This window comes from Cetorhinus maximus, chromosome 15 (assembly GCF_964194155.1).
Source record: "Cetorhinus maximus chromosome 15, sCetMax3.hap1.1, whole genome shotgun sequence".
Taxonomy (NCBI): Eukaryota; Metazoa; Chordata; class Chondrichthyes; order Lamniformes; family Cetorhinidae; genus Cetorhinus; species Cetorhinus maximus.
In genome coordinates this window covers 51016508-51037302 of record NC_135893.1, presented here as the reverse complement: position 1 = coordinate 51037302, position 20795 = coordinate 51016508, and positions in this window count along the sequence as shown.

Below are 20795 nucleotides of genomic sequence, written 5' to 3'. Positions count from 1 at the left end.
GGGCCATCTGTCACTTTTTCATGTTGCTCTTTCCAGAGTGCTTACCCTTGTCCGGGCTATTACCACATTCTGCTTTCTGACCTTAATGTCACCATCAGCACCTCCTTTATCCAGTATCACCACCATTAACATCCCTTTGACCTTTTGTTTATGACATCTTTGGCAATCTCTCCTTTGCCTCCACTATTGCTGGCCTTCTGTCCAGCTTCACCAGCTCCACCCTCTTAGTATAAATTTCACCACATTTTGACTTCTCTTTAGCTCTGAAGAAGAGTCATATGGATTCAAAATGCTAACTCTGTCTTTCGCTCCACAGATGCTGTCAGACCTGCTGAGTTTTTCCAGCATTTTTTGTTTTTGTTTCACCATTTTCTGCTCACTTGCCATTGAACCTTAGAAACACATCAGCAGATTTTCTGGGACATTTTTGACAATTCTTTACCAAGTGCTGAGTCTAAGTGCTGTGCCATTCCATTTTATATAAGTCACGAGGAAAAAGGAAATGCTTGACCATGAACATTCCTCCCCCTCTTTGGTCTGAATGAGAAACGAAAAAAGGACATTAGCCCAGACAAACAGTACCTTCTGCTGCAGGGGAGAGGGATAGGAAAGCAATTTGGCATCTAAGAAGGAAAAAAATTTGGACCAATACTCTTATTTCCCAGTTTCAACTGGTGTTCCATTTTAAGGCATACAGGACCAGTTCGGACCAGTATTCTTATTACCCAGTATCAACTGTTTTTTCCTCATGGGGCCCTTTCCCTGTGGGCACAAGGCATCCTTCCACCTCCATTGATGCATCCAAGAACCTGTGCATCAATATCTCAATCCCTCGCCATCCTGCAACATGCCACGGTGTGCCAACAAGCCCACTCCACATCTTCTGTGGAAGTGGGTGTGAGGCACCCACATATATTGCTTCACGAAAATTGAGTCAAAGCAACACTTGAGTGTTAAACCTGCAGGCTTCCGGTTCTTTTTGATCCAACTAGAGGGTCGCCAATAAAGAGGAACTAAGTGCTCCTTTTAAAAGGGGCACCACTAATACACTGTAATAAAAAGTAAAAATCTTAGATGAAATTTAATCAAAACCTACAAGATGCAGGTTTAGTACCTCCAAGCAACTTCAAATTATGGCAATCAGCAATTAGGACTAAAATTGCATGTTAAATCCAAACTTCAAACAGACCCTTCCTATTAGCACTGTACATATTTAGGGGGGCTTGTTTTCACTCTTTAACACTAAGGGTGTAATTTTGGCCAAAGGATAACATGACATATATTGGCCTCATTTATCCCACCAAAATGGAATCAGGAGAAAGGCTGAGATGGGAAATTGTGAGGTTTCACAAAAGAGGGCTGTGGCCTATGAGTGAGTTGCTGAATAATTGTTCTCTGATGTGGGAGTCACAATTGGATTTGAGCTTTATGAAGAATGAGGTGATGGTGAAGAAACAAGAGACTAAGATTTTTGGAGACACTTTAGGAATGGAGTTCTATTTGAGATCAAAGACAATTTTGAGACGAAGAAAACTAAAAGATGAAGAAAACTGAGACCAGAACCATCAAAAGTAATAGGTCTTGACTGTAGGAGAACCAGTAGCTGGACACGAAAAGTGTAAGGCAGAACAGAAAAAGGAAATAAAGGGGCAAAGAGAGTATTAGAATAGATTATATAGACATAAAATAAAATGCAAAAGGATTTGATAAACCTGTAAAAAGGATGGTCAAAGGAAGGATGGGGCTGATTTGGGACAAAAATGAGATCTTCTTCTGGAGGCAGGAGGTATGTCTGAGGTACTAAATGAGTACTTTGCATCTGTCCTTCACTAAAGAGAAAGATGCTGCCACTGTACTTAAAAAGGTTGGCAACATTCAAAGTAGAAAAGTCACCCAGTCTGAATGGGATGCATCCTAGGTTGTTAATGGAAATAAGGGTGGAAATTATGGAGGCTTTGGCCACAATCTTCCAATCCTGTTAGATATTGGAGTGGTGTCAGACAACTGAAGGATTGTAAAAGCTACATCCCTGTTTTCTTAGAAAAAAAGAAAGGTATAAATCTGACAACCACAGGCCAACCAATCTCATATTGGTGGTGCTTAAACTTAGAGACCTTAACCTGGGTCAAAGCCCAATGATATTTGTAACAATGTTGGTCATGAAAGCCAGCATGGATTTGGTAAAGGCAAATTATGTGACAAACTTGATTAAGTTATTTCATGAAGTAATAGAACAGAAGATGAAGGTAGTTTGGTTAATGTTGTGTAGGTGGAATTACAAAAGAAAGGGCCAGCTAATAGACTGGTTAGCAAAATTGATATCCATAGGATTAAAAGGACAGTGGCTGTGTGGTTAGAAAATTGGCTAAGTAACAGAAAACAGAGGGAGTGGTGAATGATTGTTTTACAGGCTAGGAGGAAGTATACAGTATTGTTCTTCGAGGTGGAATTTGGGACCACTACTCATATGTTTTGGTATGCAGCACAGAATTTCTAAGTTCAGATGACACAAAACTTGTAAATGTAGGAAATATTGTGGAGGATATTAATCGACTTCAAAAAGACAGTTTCTGTCTCATATGTTGAAGTCAGCCTGATCGAAATCTGCTGCTTGTAGTACATTTCTCCCTTTCAAACACAATGTTGATCTAGATCATAACATGGATCACTATTAGATAAATGTTCACGAATTGTTAGACTGTTAACTAAATCTGGTGCATTACTCATTATTAAATCTAATGAGAAGGGGCATTGCTGAAGCTGTGGCTAATGGCAGTGCTGAAATGATTGATGAGCATATCTGCGTATTTAATCTTCCTCTCTCATTGCTCCCTCATCCCATTTCTCCCTCAACTCTCAATCTCTTCTGAGTGAGAAACTGCTGAGGTGCAAGTACACACTTCTTACTTTCTCCTCTCCCCTCCCCATTACGCAACCTTTGTCCCTTGTTCATTTCAGATGCCCAAGAACTAAGACCTGTCAGTAGGGGAAGGGGAAGAAGTCAGTGAAGATGAACAGACACCACCATTCAACATCACAGTGGCAGCCACAAGCTCAGATACTGGCATTGCACTTAATTTAGAGGTTAAGATAGAAGAAGAATCTCCACATGGTGGCACATTGGCCACAGGTCTGCTGGATCTAGGGTCGGGGAAAAGGATAGTAAAAAGGCCAGCTGCCAGAGAATGAGGTCACACACTACATCGGCGGCAGAAGACTCAAATCTTGATTAGCCCAGTTACAGAAGAAGGGTAATAGGTATACATAATCAAATGCTTGGTGGACAGGCAAGTCTGCCAGAAAGCCTGCACTCAATAGCAAAAAGCATGGAGGAATCCAACATTAACTTGGCACAGGTGGCTTTGCATAAAGCTTACAGCCCAAGCTTTTCAATAGGTGGTCACCTACATCTACATACCTGTGGAACCCAGCATGATGCAGGGCCTGAATGATGATGTTTCAGTTTCTATTGCAGCCAAGGCATGGATGTGAGCTCACACTGATGCCATCAAGGCTTCGGATGCCAGTATTCAAATGTGCTTCCAGGGCATCACAGCAGTCTATCAATCTGTTGTCCACTTTATTAGGAATGCTGGTGTGCTGTCCTGGAAAGTAGCTGTGGCTCCATGGACCACAAGGCTGCTGTTCTCTCTCAGGAAGACAGCATTCACCTTCTCAGTTCCGCTATTCTGCCAGTGCCCTTGCTGTTGCCTGCCAGCCAGTCAGCCTAGAGTGACATTCATTCTGGATCTTCCAACAATGAATCTTGCTTGTATTTTAATTAATTTAATATTTATAATAAACCAATACATATAGGAGGTGAAGCAATGTCTGGGCAGTTTATCTAGAACATAGTCACAACCCAAAGGAAAGCACATTTCAGGAAGGGGAGTGTGTGAGGGAGTCAGTTAGTGGTGACTTAGGAGAGGCTAAGGAAGTGGTCCTGCTGATACTGATCCTAATCCTATCCAACAGATATTATGCACTCATTGTGTAAAGGAAATTTCATTTTTCCCGAATATTACTTTGGGATACTGAATCAGGTTTGTGGGGGCTGTGTGTGTGTGACTAATTTAATTAAACTGAAGACAGTCAGATTGCAAGGTTGAAATCATCAAAGTGATTAGGTATAAAAACAGGCATTTTGAAATGAAAATGGACAAGCTAACATTTCCATTTGTGGATAAGTTGAGAGGTTTGAATTTCAAAGAGGCATGACTGGAAGTTTTACAGCTGGCAAAAATTGTAAATAAATACGGCAAAGTTATTAAGCTTATTTTTTTCCGAAAGTGTTATCCGTAATGAAATTTTTTTTATATTCTGGTAAAGGTAACTTCCAAAGAAAGTTTAAAACAATGGGTTTTAAAGGTCAAAAGGGAGAAAATATATTTAAGGAAAGATTGAAAGCTGTATGGGGAGTGGCCATGTGAGATCTTGAAGAGTGGACTGTGAAGTATCAGCTTCTAGCCATCCCAAGGAAGTGCTTGCTTGTTCCAGAAAGCAAGGTTTTGTTTTATCCTGGGTTTCTATAATCAAGTGAGAGGGAGAGGGAAGCCCTGTGAAATACCTCCTTTATAGCAAAAGTGAGTGCCTTGCAATAATATTACTTGATGTTTTACAGATTAAGAATCTATTTAGACTGGAGCCTGGCTAAGTAGAAATCTCTTGAGAAATGTTGTAAGACTAAATTTAACTGTGTAACTGTAATCTGGTGTGTTTAAGTTTTCTCTTCTTTTGTTAATAAATGTTTTGATTTAATATTTAAAATCCCAAAAGTGTTAGTGGACTCTTTACTTCTGACTTTAATGTCTTCCTGTAATAAAAATACAAATTGCAAATTGCTGTGATAGCTTGGCCAAGTTTCCCTTTGAGATTTGGTCAGCCTGGCAATTACCACTTGCCATATCATAACAACTACCTGTGAGGGCAAGAAGAAACAGTGCAGAAGGATTGACACAATGCAGACAAGGCACCATGGCCCAGAAGGCTGTCCAAGGAGTGGGGAGGAGAGATGGTGGGTTTGGGGGAAGAGTAGAATAGAAATGTGGCTGTGATAGGTGATCCTATAATTAGGGGGGATAGTAGGCATGTGTGAGAACCCGAGAATATGTTGCCCACCCGTTGCGAGGGTTAGGGATATCTTGAGGCAGCTGGAACAGAACTTGGAAAGCAAGGGGAGAGTCCACTTGTTGTAATCCATGTCGGAACAAACAGCATTCATAGGAACAGGGAGTAGGTCCCACTGGGGGTATCAGCATTTAGAAGCTAAATTAAAATCAGAACCTCAAAGCTGGTGATCTTTGGATTATTGGCTGAGCCATGTGAAAATTGGTATAGAAAAAGGCAGACAGGAGAATTAACACTTGGCTAAAGGGCTGTTGTGGGAAAGAAGGGTTCCTTTTCATGGGAACACAGGTACTGGAACAGGAAGAAGTTGTACCAATGGGTTGAAACATCACCTGAATCCAAATGGGAATGTGAACTAGCAGAAAGGACAACTAGGAAGATGGCAAAGGTTTAAAACTAGTAAGGGTGGTGGGGGAGGGGTTTCAAGGTGCTGGCATAACACAAGTTTTTGACCAGTGAAGAGGCAACAGTTTCGTTAAATTGGGAGTTAGAAGGCTGGGATTAGGGAAATGGGATTGATGAAATATTTTTAGGAGGCCTGCGGAGAATCGGAGGCCAATTAAAGGGTAAATGGGAGGTAGGGACGGATGGATAGGAGCTTGTTTCAGGAGAGCGGTGATGATTAGGGGGCATGGAGGCTAACCCGTGTGGCAGTCTTTGGGTCTGGGCTTTGCAGGTGTGCTGTACATTCAGGTAAGCATATTCTTTAAACTTGCCTTGTAGATCGCAGGTGGTCCCAAGATTTGGGGCTGGAGAGGAGTGGGGGTTGACCGGCAATCAGGAGGGCTTAAGGAGGTTTGAAATCAGGAGGTTTCAGGGCAGCGGCCTGTGCTCTCTTGCCCACAAGGAGTGGTGCTAGAGCCTCATACCTTAGACAGCCGGCTGTTCCTGCCTCAGTTTAGTTTTCAGGTATCCCACAGCTTGAGAATCTTCCTGACTTTTTGTTCAATTTAAATCATGGCACTCATTGTGCCATCAGGCTATGGTTTTACAATGGTAATTAAGCTGTTGCCTGCCTTTTGGCAGGAGTCTCTATGAATTACAAAATTTAAAGGGGTCAGGTTGCCCTATTCTGATACTTTAACTCCTTACTTGACCCTGACCTTCACCTGTCCCTGAAGGCTAAACACAAGGCTATCACATCACTTCTCAATCTTCTCTTTTCAAATGAGAATATGCTTGATTTATCTATTCAGTCATCCTAATCCAGTCCCCCATTCCCTCAATCATTCTCTATCCTTCCATCCTTTTTGTACTGCGGAGACCAGAAATACACACAGTATTCTAAGTGTAGTCAAGGCATTGATTTCTGAAGTGTTAGGATTGTCTCACTATTTTAGCTCAATATTCACCTTTTAATATGCCCAAGTATCTGATTTGTCGAACTCACTGGACCAGCATGAGCTTCTTCCGTGATTCCACATTGGCCATATTTTATGATTTTATGTCTATGCAAATACTCTATGGTAGAATCATAGAAAAGTTATGGCATAGAAAGAGGTCATTCAACCCATCATGTCTCTGCGGGCCGAAAAGGGAAAAAAAAAACTAGCTGCCCATTCCATTCCCACCTTCCAGCACCTGGTCCATAGCCAGCAGTCAATGATTTCTAGAAGATTTGTGCCAGAGTTCCTGAAATTTCCACCCCTTAATCTTTAAGGATGCTTAAATGTATCCTACCAGACCACTCAAATATACTTAACTTAAGTTTGCACAACTTTTGTTTACAAACACATCAGTAGCAATGAATAATGCCACAACACTCTCAACATCTCCTTCCAGTTCAAATGAGTTTACTGTCTCTTCCTCAATTTAGAAAAGAACTTATTCAACAGTTTTATAGCCTATCTAGTTGCCATTCTCACATCTGGCCCCACTTTCAGTGCCCAACTACTTCCTTTGTTTTTTTTTGATATAACTTCAAAAATTATTTTATGATCACCCTTCAACTTCTCTTGCCATATTCAACTTGTTGTTATAATCCCATGGTAGCTCAAAGGCAAAGCATTTAGCAATGCACTTGTGATATGTGGTAAATGTAGAATAAGTGAGGGTTGCTGTTTTGTGGAAGTTGTCATAGTTGGATGCCTGAAGTTAATTTTAAGCAATAATATTAGATGTTAGCAGTTAAATTTGAAAAGTTTTATAGTTTATTAAAAGTTCTGCTCATAACACTAATGAAAATAGATTCCCATAGAAACCTGCCTATCCATGTATGAAATTTAGTAATCCAACAATCAAAATTATTTAAAATATTTTGTAGACATTTTTACATGTGTATATAATACGTTGAGATATATTGGGTAGAACAATACACACACAATAATTGTGCACTAGTATTGCTATTAACCAAGGTTAGGGAAATTACTATCACATTGCCCATACTGGAATAGAACTTTATTCTGTTGTAGCCCACATTAATAATCCAGAGGCCTGGATGAATGGTCCAGAGAAATGGGGCAGAATTTTTACCTGGTTGGGCGGGCACAGTGGGCAGGCCCAGGAGAAGCTGCACAACGCACTGCAGCCCAGAGCTGCCTCAGGGAGCTAAAGATTTTTAACATGAAAAATAAGGATTTGAAAATAAGGAAAACATGCCCCCTCCCTGTCACATGAGCAGGGACATGTTAAAAATGAGTTTTAAAATTTTTTATTGTTTTTTCTAATCACTGTTCGAAACCTCATCCTGCCCATGGATGAGGTTTCGCAAAAAATGCAAAGGCCGCTTGGCCTATTTGTCCACCGGCCAACCATAAGGTTGGATGTGAAGTGAAAGTTTCACATTAATTAATTGATTAATGAGCTTAAATTAAAACAACATCTTAATTGTCGGTGGGTGCGCTGCCGACTCACGCGCATGCCCGCAGAACAAAACATCGCGCAAGCGTGCGATGACGTCGGGACGCTCGCCCGCCATTATCGCACATTATTTCACGCTCGTGCGTGTCGGGCGCGTGCCTGCACACCGAGCTGAAAATCCTGCCCATGAGTTCAGATCCCACCATGGCAAATGGAGAATTTAAATTCAGTGAGTTAAATAAATCTGGGTTTTTCTTAAGAAACAAAGCTAGTGTCAGTAATAGCAACCATGAAACTATTAGATTGTCAGTAAGAATCCATGTGGTTCATTAATGTCCTTCAGGGGAGGAAATCTGCCATACTTACCCACTCTGGCCTATATGTGACTCCAGGCCTTCAGCAATGTGGCTAATTCTTAACTGCCCAAAGCCTGCCCAGCATCTACAAGGCACAAGTTTGGAGTTTAATGAAATACTCCCCGCTTCTCTGGATGAGTGCAGTTCCAACAATACTCTAAAAACTCAACACCTTCCAGAACAAAGCAGCCCACTTGATCGGCACCCCATCCACCACCTTAATCATTCATTCACTCCGCCACCGGCACACAGTGGCAATAGTCTGTCACATCTGCAAGATACACTGCTGCACCTCGCCAAGCCTCCTTTGACAGTACCCCTCAAACCATGACCTCTACCACCTGGTCTTCAATGGGCATAGGGAGCAGGCACATGGGACCACCACTGCCTACAAGTTCTTCTCCAAGTCACACACTATCCAGACTTAGAACTATATTTCCGTTCCTTTATTGTTTGAGTTAAAATCCTGGAACTCTGTCCCTCACAGCATTTGGGTGTATCTACACCACATGGACTGCACTGGCTCAAGAACATGGCTCACCAACATCATCAAGGGCAATTATGGATGGGCAATAAATGCTGACCTTGCCAGTGATGCCCACATCCTGTGAATAAATAAAACATTAAAAAAAGAGCAGCTGGTATGGAAGAAGATACTTTTGGTGCATTGAGGGGTGGAGCAAAGTGATTCTGCAAGTGAACATCTCTTCAATAACCTGCTTCCTGAGAACTCTGCTGGGTGTCAGCACTGTTAGCCCTTCCTCTTTTTCTGGAGGCTCTGTCTCCTTGTCTCACACTCCTCGTTCCTGCTCCAGATCTTCGTCTACTATTCATTTCAAGGCTTTCTTCCTTTATAAAGTTGTGCACAAATTGAGAGAGTTAATCTGGCTATATTGAAGGACACCTCCACAGCTGTCAAGACAAGGGATTCAAGAGCCCTCTGGTATTGTGTACTTGTCACTGTAACAATGTTACATTTCTGTGCCATATTTCTGAAGGTGTCTGACTTGCATTATTCTCTGCCTGTGGTCACAAATATGTTGGATATTCAACATGACAGCGAGTACAGAGGGCTATGTGAGGGTAATCTATTACTCCACCTGGGGAAATCCAATATTTCAGGAAAATCCCACAGCTCTTTTCTCTGGCTTGCCAACTTCCATTGGGAAGATGATGAATTGTCGATGCCTTACAAGTAGTGCCGGCTAAGTTGATCATTTATGACTTCGTTTTGCACCCAAACAAAGAGGAAAAATGGAATCCAATTTACAGCCCTCATGTGTAATTTAAACAGTAAATTCTAAACAGAAATTAAAGTACATTTTTATCCCTTGAGTGGCAGCCGCTATTTGAGCTTGCAATAGAAATGGAGTAAAGAGAATTCCAAAGATTCTAACACATCTCATAACAATATCATGCTAACTTGATTTATTTATGTTGGTTTGAATACACATTATAAACTTGCCTCATTTATTTTGCACCAAATAAGCCTTTGTATTTTACATCTCACTTTTTAAAGAGATAGCTGAGTTACCTGGTTCTACTGTGGCTGAGGACAAGGATGGTACTATCACATGAAAATGCAATGAGAATGGCTCCTGTGTACAATGAACATGATTCTGGTTAGAATGGACCCTCTGAAGTTGAAATTAAGTTGTGCTGCTGGAATAGGGAAAGCCTTGCTTTCTTTGGCGATGCTATAACCGCAATAGAAATGTCCAGAAGGAATGGTGTAGGGGCTGAAAGTTTGAGATACTTTGGCTCCGATTAGATAAGTAAGTGGAATCAAGCAAGAACTGTCTCACACACAGCTGGGCAACAGAGGAAGGCCATTGGGATGGGATGTTGTGCTCAACCTGAATGCTGTGAGAAGTCAAGAGGATGAGGACAGATGGAGCACCCTGGTCACGTGCCATGTGTGACTTTGCTTATCGCCTTTCAGTGCCGTGCCTTTGGCAGAAACTTGATTAGAGAGCTTCAAATATGGGGCAGGATTGTTAGTTCGTTGGGGGCTCGCAATCGGCGGGCCCGGGAGCAGCTGGGGAATGGACTCCTGACCGCGATCGGCCCCGACTGCGATTTCACGCTGGCTGGCCAATTAACGGGCAGCCAGAGTGAAAGGCTCACCAAAAGGCGCTGCCGAGGTGGGGTTTGGGATGAGGGTGAGTGTGGACGTCAGCACGAGCGCGGGGGAGCGCTGACAGAAAGCTCCCTGGAGGCAGAGAGCTGCCTCAGGGAGCTGAAGAATTTAAATGGAGACAATAAATATTATAAAAACCAGGAAAAAAATGCCCGCTCATCAGAATCGTTCACCGGAACATATACCAGATGAAAATTCTGTGCAAACATTTTTTTTTTAAAATTTATATCAGAAACCTCATCCCCACCCTTGGATGAGGTTCCCTCAAAAAGACAAAGGCCGCCTGGCCGATTCACCTGGCCACCAACCGGATTACTATGATTACTATGTTAATGGCCTTAATAGACCGCTTAAATGTCGGCGCGCGCCCGCCAACTGAAATATCGTGCGACTGCGCAATGATGTCGGGATGCTCGCCCAACACCATCATGCGCCATTTCATGCTCGAGCATGTTAGGTGCACACCCGCACACTGAGCGAAAAAATCGACTGATGGGAGTTGCTGGAAAGACGGGCACAGGTTTGCGAGAAAAAAGTATGCTCAAGGGCTTTGGGAAGGCAGAGGAGGTTGGAGACATCGTGGTAGTTTGCAAGGACAGAGAGGTCAAGGTTGGGTATTTTGAAAGGGAGAAGGGCAGCGCCTGAGGAGAGGGGATGATTTTCAATGCCAACCATCATGGGAGCTCGGGACGAAAACTGGATGGTCAGTCGTGGGAAAAAAGATTAAGGAAGTAGATAGTGGGTCTCCTGGGGGGAAGATGAGCTCAGAGAAGGTGTGAAGGGAGATGGAAAAGAAATCAGAGACAGACAATGGTCCAGAGTGAGGGAAGGGGAATGGAAGGCTTGGCCATGGGCGAAGTGGTGGTTGGAGGGCTAGAGATCAGAAAAGGCAGCTGATTAGACTGTCAGGTTGGGTTTGGGATTTTTTCCACTTGCCACCCAAGAAAAAACACCCAACCTCCCCCCCACTCTGCCGTGGAACACAAAAGCAAGGAAGTTGTGCGAAAATAAAAACAGGAAATGCTGCAAATACTCAAAAGGTGTAGCAGCATCTGTGGAGAAAGAAACAGAGTTTAAGGCCAGAATTTCCCCATTGTCATGTGGAGGTGGGACCCACATGCCCGCATGTAAAATGACACGTGGTGATGTCGGGCGAGCGTCCTGACGTCACTGCGTGCCATCACGGTGTTTCGTTGGACAGGTGCACGTTGATCACCAATGCACACCCGCCATTAATTAACAGGCCACTTGACGTGCCAATCGATGGTGATTTTTCGGCGCTCTTGCAATATTTGGGTAGGCGCAACGGGCAGGCGGGTAGGATACATTTGTATTAACCTCATCCACGAGCGGGGTAAGAGGGCTCAGTGGGGTTGCGAGTGTGCTCTGACAAATTGATTTTTCAAAGTTATTGATGGGGCCTGTGTGATCTGAAATACTTCAAAACGCACACCAGCTGCTTGGTCTGGACTCACAAGCACTCTGCAGTGAAGAATCTTTTTTGGGCCTGCAGGTTTCAGGAAGCCTTCTCTTAGCCTGGGAATGGGAGCTGAACTGTCCACTGGAGGCAGCTCCTCTGAGGAGGAAGGGAGGGCTAGAAGGGGGAGGAGACCAGGAGTGCACATTCAGCCTCCAGAAGAGCCACCTTTGGGAGGACAGGCACAGGTACAAGGGGCGCAGGGCCAAGAGGTAGTCCAAAGTGGAAGGGGCCACAGAAGACGCCACTACCCTGCTGCCAGGGTTTACAGGCGGTGAAGCAGCTACCTCAATATGTCTGAGGTGCAGTGCTGAAGGAGGCACCGTCACTCAAGGGGGACAGTCATCTATATCTGTCAGATGATTGGGCCTGAGATCTCCATTAACTGTGTGGGTGGACACCCCATGCCAGTGGCTCTGAAAGCCACAGCTGCCCTCAACTTCTATGCCTCTGGCTCCTTCCAGGGCTCGGTGGGTGATCTTTGCGGTGTCTCCCAATCAGCTATCCACACTTGTGTCAAGCAGGTTACAGATGCTCTGTTCAGGCATGCATTGACCTTCATCCACTTCCGTTGGGACCAGGCAAGCCAGACACAGCAAGCCAGAGGCTTCGTGGCCATTGTTGGCTTCCCCCGTGTCCAGGGTGCAATAGACTGTACACATGTGGCCATCAAGGCGCCAGCAGGTGAGCCCGGTGCCTTCGTCAACAGGAAGGGATTTCACTCCATGAACGTGCAGATAGTGTGTGATCACAGGATGCTGATTCTACAAGTTTGTGCAAGGTACCCAGGCAGCTCCCATGTCGCCTACATCCTCAGACACTCCCAGGTGCCGGGGCTCTTCAGTGCTCCAGCCCGGCTTGATGGATGGCTGCTGGGTGACAAGGGCTATCCCCTCAGAAGGTGGCTCATTACGCCTCTCTGCAATCCAAGAACAGAAGCTGAGCAGCGGTACAATAGGAGCCACGGCACCACAAGGGCTTTGGTGGAGAGAGCCATCGGTCTTCTCAAGATGCGCTTCCGATGCCTGGACTGCTCAGCGGGCACGCTCCAGTAACTCCCAGATCGTGTCTCGGTGACAGTGGTTGCATGCAGCGCTCTCCACAATCTTGCGCTGGAAAGGGGGGACGCTGTGGACGATGAAGACGTCGGCGCAGTGGCTGCGGCTGCACACGATGAGTCCAGTAGTGAGTCTGAGGATGAGAACGCACAGGGAAATGCTGAGGGGGTGGACGCTGACCCGGGAATACTCCAGGGAGGCAGGGACACCCAGGAGGCTTTAATCCAATGAACATTCAGCTAGCACACCACATATGGATCACCAGGACAAGCCTGGCCTCTAGGCTCCATACTTGATATCTAAGTGCAAAATCTGCCTGGTTAGGAACATTAACTAAGGTCCTTAATAATAAAACTGAATGTCCCACAAAACACTCTCAATATTTTTGGAAACCATCCACCTGCAAAAGAAAAGAGGTACCCTCAGCCATGATGACATATCTGAATTTAATATTATAACCAAAGAAACTTTAGGAAACAAAATGACAAAGGTGTTTAACATCACACCAACTCATAAAGACCTCATTGCGGGCCAATATGAAAGCACCAATGATAAACCCGTGGTGTGCCTAAGGTGCCTTATGTTTACGTTTCTGGGTGCTATGTCTTGGTGCTGCTCCCTCACTGGGAGTGGCATCTGAGCCAGCCTGATGACTCTGCTGTCCTGTTGGCCTCGATGACCTTGGCGGACGTCCTCTGGCCCATGGAGCCTGTACTGGCCCCGCCTGGGAGGGAGTTGCCATTTCCACAGCTGGCATCTCCCCAGTTGTCGCAGCCTCACCGGATGCAATGGTCACTGGAAAAGGGTTGGAGGAGCTGCCGCCCTCATACAGAGCGCCCTGAGAGGTGCCCGCAGAGATGACAGGCAACTGCTGCGCCAATGTGAAGTCACTTCACACCTTCCCCTGCTGGGAAACTTGGTGCCCAGACCATCTCCCACATTGACAATGATCAGCTGAAGTCAATGTCGATGTGAGGGCTTGCTGGTCTGAGCGTATCCCCAGGAAGCCCTGATTGGTCTCCTGGAGGAGCCTCTCCACGAGAGTCACTACTCTCACCATGGAGGACACATGGCGCTCGGCCATGAGGCTCATTGCTTCGGTGATCGTCCGCATAGACTCCTACACCATGGACACCAAGCCAAGCATAGCCTCATGTATCTCCCCCAGATGCTCCCGCACACCCGGCCGCATTTCCTGCGTTTGCTGCATCGCAGAAGACTCCAGAGGCACATCATCAGGCACCGACTGAGCATGTGCCTGGTCCCCTGCAGTCCTCCGACTGCTGGCGCAATGGGCACTCTCTGTCTCCGCCAGCTCTTCCAGCGAGTGTGAAGTGTCCTCACTGTGCCCCGGGACACTAGCCAATGTTCGAATTCCCACCGAGGTGATAGTATCTGCGCTGGTGCCTGCCTGACAGAGATGGTGTGACGCTGGTGAGACTTCAGAGCCCTCAGCTGTGAGAGGGGGCCTCTGCTGCTCCTCCTCCTGGCCCTGCTCCGCTGATGCTGAAAGAAAGAACAAGGATATTGGATCAGTTAATGTGGAGATAATGTCAATGTTCATCCCTGTCTCCCGGATCATTATGCGCTCATCCTTCCATAAGCAATGGTCCAGCCATGTTGCAAACTTCAATCACTGAACATTCAGCACTGCCATGGCTGTTGGGAGAACAATGGTGACCTCACTGTTGGGCAAACATACCTGCCCGTGGCACCCCAGCCTCACCGACACCGGTGGACCTGGGCTCATGGCGCCTCTCCAAATCTAGGGCTTCCTGTTCGAAGCGGCTGAGAATCACCAACTGTGCCAGCCCTCCGCTAGTCCTCACCCGCTCAGCGGCATTATGTGCATTCTTCTCCTGAAAAGGAGAGAAGAGCATTAATTAGTGCAACTTATACCTGGACTCGCTTCGCGGACGGCCCACCTCAACCAGAGTGGGACATTGCAGGGCTCCAGTGCCTCCTCACCCCGCTGCTGCCGAACACTCACACAAAGATACCAGGCCTGTTCCCCACCCCCTTGGCCAAATGCTGCCTACATCACATTAGGCACCACACGGTCTAACCTTCCATATCAAGGAGGCGCAAGCACGTGGAGCGCAGAGAGCAGCAGATTGATCGGTGCCACGCCACCTTGAAGCTCCCCTCCCAGCGTGTCATCACCCTGACTTTAACATGTCCTGGAGTTCCAGCACTGCACCCAGGTGCAGCTCCTTCAGGTTGATCCCAAAACAGTAACATGGGTCTCAGTGTAACACATGCTGTGGGGGCAGAACCCATCTCTTCACCACCCTCTCAGGGTGACCTCGGCATAGGCAATATCTGCTGGCCCACCCAGCAAAGGACACATGCTGTCAATGATTCAATGCAGTCACTACACTCAGCTTGGTGGAGGGGGAGTTGGGTGGATTGGTGGGGGTGGGGGGCACCAAGGGGAGGAAAGCCTAGCCACTGGGTTAAGTGACCAATACCAACATTGTCCTCACCTTTCCTGAGTGCAACAGGTTGTTGAAGCGCTAGTGACACTGGATCCAGGTGTGTCGCACCACGTCGCGGGAGCTCACCACCTCCGCCACCTGCTCCCAGGCACGTTTGGTCATGTGGGGGGGGCCTCCTCATCCCTCGAGAAGGGCAGCAAGGCAATCATTCAAAAAACGAGGGGCACAGTGGCCCTCTGCCCTACCCTCCTGCCTGGCCTGCTCACCAGCAGCGCTCTGGGGAGCCCTTCCACAAGCCATCATTCGCAGCCTTTGGTCGCCATTGGACCTGACGATCATTGCAGTCCCGCCACCGGCCGCACACTCCTGCTGTCCTTGGGAGCCCCGATTCACACTGGGTGGGCCTTAATTGGCCCGCCTGCGTAAAATGGTGGCACCGACCCGATTGCGGGTGGCGATCGAGCCCGCGCCTGCCCGCACCCACTCCCACTCCACCTGCCCGACCAGCAGAAAGTTCTTCCCAAAGTTTCTGTTCAATCACCTTTCATCAGAAGTTTGCCAAATCTTTATAAATCACCATTTAAGCCCTAGCTCGAATATTGTGTCCAATTCTCGGCAGCACACTTTTGGAAAGATGTCAAGGCCTTAGTGGGGGGGCAGAGGCAATTTACTAGACGGGTGCAAGGGATTTGGGACTTCAGTTACATGGAGAGATAAGAGAAGATGTGGTTCTTCAGCTTGGAGCAGAGAAGGTTAAGGGAAAATTTATTGAAGGTACTTAGAATCATCAAGCGTTTTGGAAGAGTTTGTGAGGAGAAACCATTTCCGAGGACAGAAAGGTCAGTAACCAGAGGTCACAGATTTAAGTTTATTGGAAAAAGAGCCAGAGACAAGATCAGGAGAACTGTTTTTTTTAATGCAGTGAGTTGCTATGATCTGGATTACACTGCCCGAAATGATGGTGGAAGCAGATTCACCAACAACTTCCATAAGGGAATTGGATATGTAGCTCAAGGGGAAAATTTTGCAGGACTGTGGAAAGAAAAGGGGATGGGGCTATTTGGATGACTTGTCAGAGAGTAAGCCGAGGCGCTGTGATCTGAGTGACATCCCTTTTTTTTATTGTTCATGGGATGTGAGCCTTGCTGGCTAGGCCAGCATTTATTGCCCATCCCTAATTGCCCTTGAGAAGGTGCTGGTGAGCTGCTTTCTTGAACCACTGCAGTCCCTATGGTGTAGGTACACCCATAGTGCTGTTAGGGAGGGAGTTCCAGGATTTTGATCTAGCGACAATGAAGGAATGGCGATATATTTCCAAGTCAGGGTGGTGTGTGGTTGGGAGGGGAACTTGCAGGTGGTGGTGTTCCCATGCTGCGCCGTATCATCCTATGATTCTGATTTGTATTTATAAAGTACCTTTCATGACTTCAGGACATTGTAAAGCACTTTACAACTAACAAAGTGCTTTTGAAGTGTCGTCACTGTTGTAAAGTAAGGAAATGCAGCAATCATATTGCCCACAACAAAGTCCCATACATAACAATGAGATACATGACCAGTTAATCTATTTTAGTGTTGTTTGAAGAATAAATATTGTTCAGGACACAGGGAGAACACTCAGCTCTTCATTGAAAAATACCATGTGTCCTTTTACATTAGCTGAGAGGGCTGATGTGGTTTCAGTTTAACATCTCATTTGAAAGATGGCATCTCCAGCAGTACAGCACTGTTGCACTGAAATGTCAGCTGGATTCTGTACCCAAGCCTGTGGAGTTGGGCTTTTTTAAAAATTTGTTTACGGGATGTGGGCTTTGCTGGCTCAGCCAGCATTTATTGCCCATTCCCAATTGCCCTTGTTCAGAGGGCATTTAAGAGTTGACGACTAGAGTCACATGCAGGCCAGACCAGGTAAGAATGGCAGATTTCCTTCCCTAAAGGGAACCAGATGGGTTTTTATAACAATTGGCAGTGGTTTCACAGTCATCATTAGTCTTTTAATTCCACCATCTGCTGTGGTGGGATTTGAATCCTGGTCTCTCGGTCCCCTCAGTTTCTGGATTACTGGTCCAGTGACAATACCACTACGCCACATTGCGCCCATTACCTTCTAATTCAGAGGGGTGAGTGCTACCACTGAGCCATGGCTGATTGTGGAAAGACACAGGTATATTATTAATATTAATAGATGATCAGCTACAATTTGACAATTGTCAGCCATGTTAAAGGAATTCTGATGAAAATATGTCATTGTTTTAATACCCTATTAATTGCTTCCTGCACTTGGGTGTCCTTGGTACTTGTTCAATATACTATTGGCAATCAGCTGTATTCTTAAGGATTTCATGCAGAAGCCATTTTATCAACATGCAGTTAAAAAAACCAAGTGCTGAAAACCTGCATGCCATGCCCATGCCTAGGATTGTGGCAATTATGCCAATACTGCAGCCACTGCTGTCCTCAAACACTGACCCAACTGAGGTTGTGGGGACATTGGAAGAGCATCTTGATGTGCCACTTGCCTGGCCTGGTCTGTCCCCAGCCCAGCCTACATAAGTGGGGCTCACTTAATGCCTAACTGGAGGCTGGTACAGCAAGTGTAATGAGGAAATCTGATATTACTACCTCAGGTACTGAATGAGTCAGGGCAGCACAAACTTTCTGAAAAGTGAATCAACCAGAACCAACTCTGCATCATCTGATAGAATTTACCTCTTCCCTTACAAGCAAGTCAGAAAATCTCAGAAACATAGACATCCAGTACACTCTGATCTTTGCCCCTGTCTAGTCGGTGATTATTCTTAAGCCAAGAAGAAAGAGCAATCGTAAGATTGAACTTTTCTAAAGTTCACAACCTCAGAGCACACCAAAGCATTACACATCCAATAAAATGCTTTAGAGGGATAGTCACTATAAGGAGAAAAACGGCAGCCAATTTATGCACAGTAAGTTCCCATATATGGCAATGTGATAAATGACCAGATGAACTGTTTTTAGTGATTTTTGTTGAGAAATAAATATAGGCCAGGACACCAGGGTAACACCCCTGTTCTTATTCTATTAGTGCCTTGGGCTATTTTACACAAATTCCCAGATCATCAGGTGAAAACCATGCTGCACTGATTACCAAAAGTATATTGAACAAGTACCAAGGATACCCAAGTACAAGGTGTTTGTTTCTTTAATTTGCATATCTTCCCCAAAGAGATGTGCCCAGATGCTTTCTTAGAGCTTTTGTATGGGTATGAATAATGAGAGAATTAATCTGCATTCATATGGTAGTAATGTTGGAGGGGGACGGGGCGGTGGGGGGGGGCGGGAGAGATGGTGTTAATATCATTGGACTGGTAATCCAGAGGCCCAGATTATTGCCGTGGAGACATGAGTTCAAATCCCACTATGGCAGCTGGTGGAATTTGAATTCAATCAATAAATCAGGAATTAGTCTCAGTAATTGTGATCACAAAATTTTCATTGATTGTTGTAAAAACCCGTTTGGTTCACTAATGCCCTTTAGGGAAGGAAATCTGCCATCCTTACCTGGTCTGGCCAACACCATTACATGATGGTCTTAGTCTTAGGTAGTCTTAACCACCCTCTGAAATGGCCTAACAAGCCACTCAGTTCAAGGGCAGTTAGGGATGGGCAATGACCCTGTGCCTGGAACACTGATTTAAAGTCAGAAACTCTGGATGGTTTGGCCTTAGTTAACAGAATAGTTACCAGGAGAGGTCAGAAGGACTAAAACCAGTTCTAACTCCAGGTGACCCTGACCAACCAGCTACAACCAATGCCCTGACAATCTCCCCAAAATGATTACCCCTGCCTGAAACCCCAACTAACCCCCATGCTGGTTACTCCCTGACTACCCCTTATCCCCTGACTATGCCCCATCCCCTGACTAGCCCCCCCCAATCACTGAACACCCTCCCAAAGCCCCAACAACCTGCTCACCCCCAACTACTCTCTCCATTCCTGACCACCCCCCTACCACCTATCACCCGACTACCCGGCTACCCCCACCCCTGACTATCCCGTCATCTCCAACTATCCCCTCACCCCCAACTATCCACTCCCCCTGAATACTCCCCACTCTGACTGCCTCCTCATGCCAAACTAACCCCCACACCCCAGCTATCCGCCCACCCTGACTATCTGCCCCACTTAACTATCTGCTCATCCCAACTACCCCCTCACCTAACTAATCCCCACCTCCAACTACCACCCCCATTCCTCAACTAGCCCCCCACCCCCTGACTACCATCTCCATCCCCCAACTACCCCTCCCATCCCCCGACTACATCCCCCCCGACTAGTGCCGTAAAAAGGGGGCAAGGCTTAGTTTCCACAGACACTCCTACAGTACGAAGAAAGGACTCCAGAACCCATACACTCAACATTTCTCAGGGGCCTGGTTCAGAGGCCTGGGTGAGAAATGTGGAGCTCCAGTGTAAGCTAAGTAAATAGGAACAGAGCAGTAATCCAATGATGATTGCTGCTCTTTGGAAGATTCAGTCCATAGTCTTGTGAATACTTGCCTTTATGAAAGTTGAGTGTTTTATTTAATATTCTAGTGCAAACAAGTTGAATTTGCATATAATTAGCTAGAATACAACTTAAATTATATCTGAATAAATTGGAAAGTATACATCACTTACACTAAAAGGAAGCTGTATGAATAATTTGTGCTAATTAGACATTGTTTACGCAGTCAATTTGGTGTATTGCAAAATAACATTCATCTTGAATTTAAATGCCAATTATGCAGCTAGAGCACCATCAATATTGCATGCTTTATTCCAAAAAGTTTTACCTATAAATAAAGCATTCATTAGTTACAAACCAATGGACTCATTCCCATCTGAGTACTTCATAGTATATCAATGGAATTCCATTTTAATTGTAATCCATTACAGCCAAACAAACATAAACTTTTGCATTGCTTCAGCAGTCAGATTTTGGCTTCAGACAGCATGTTCTTTCTATGTATTCATTGGATATGTGCAAGGCTGACAGCTAAGAACAAGTAGACTGATGGCTTTTATCATAACGCATCTCAAAATCTCTTGACTTGTCTGCTCCTCTTCCTCCTCCATTATAATAAACTGCAACGATATGTCCATCATAGTTGGTCCACTCCATTCAGTCATCCTGAACACCTTGGTGCTGGGGTTCGGTTAAGGGTGATTATAGACCGGGGATCCAAAAAGTCTAAAGTGCAGTGAGAACAACAGTACTGCAGTACTTGATAGTGTAGGTCGTACTGAGCAAGTGGCTGGGTTTCTTTCATAGAAAGCGAGACAGGAATTTCCCAACCCTCCCCCACCACCCATTCCGTGGTGGGTTCTCCTGCGGTGGGGCCGGCGAGCCATTGAAATCTCCATTCATATTGGCGGGACCAGT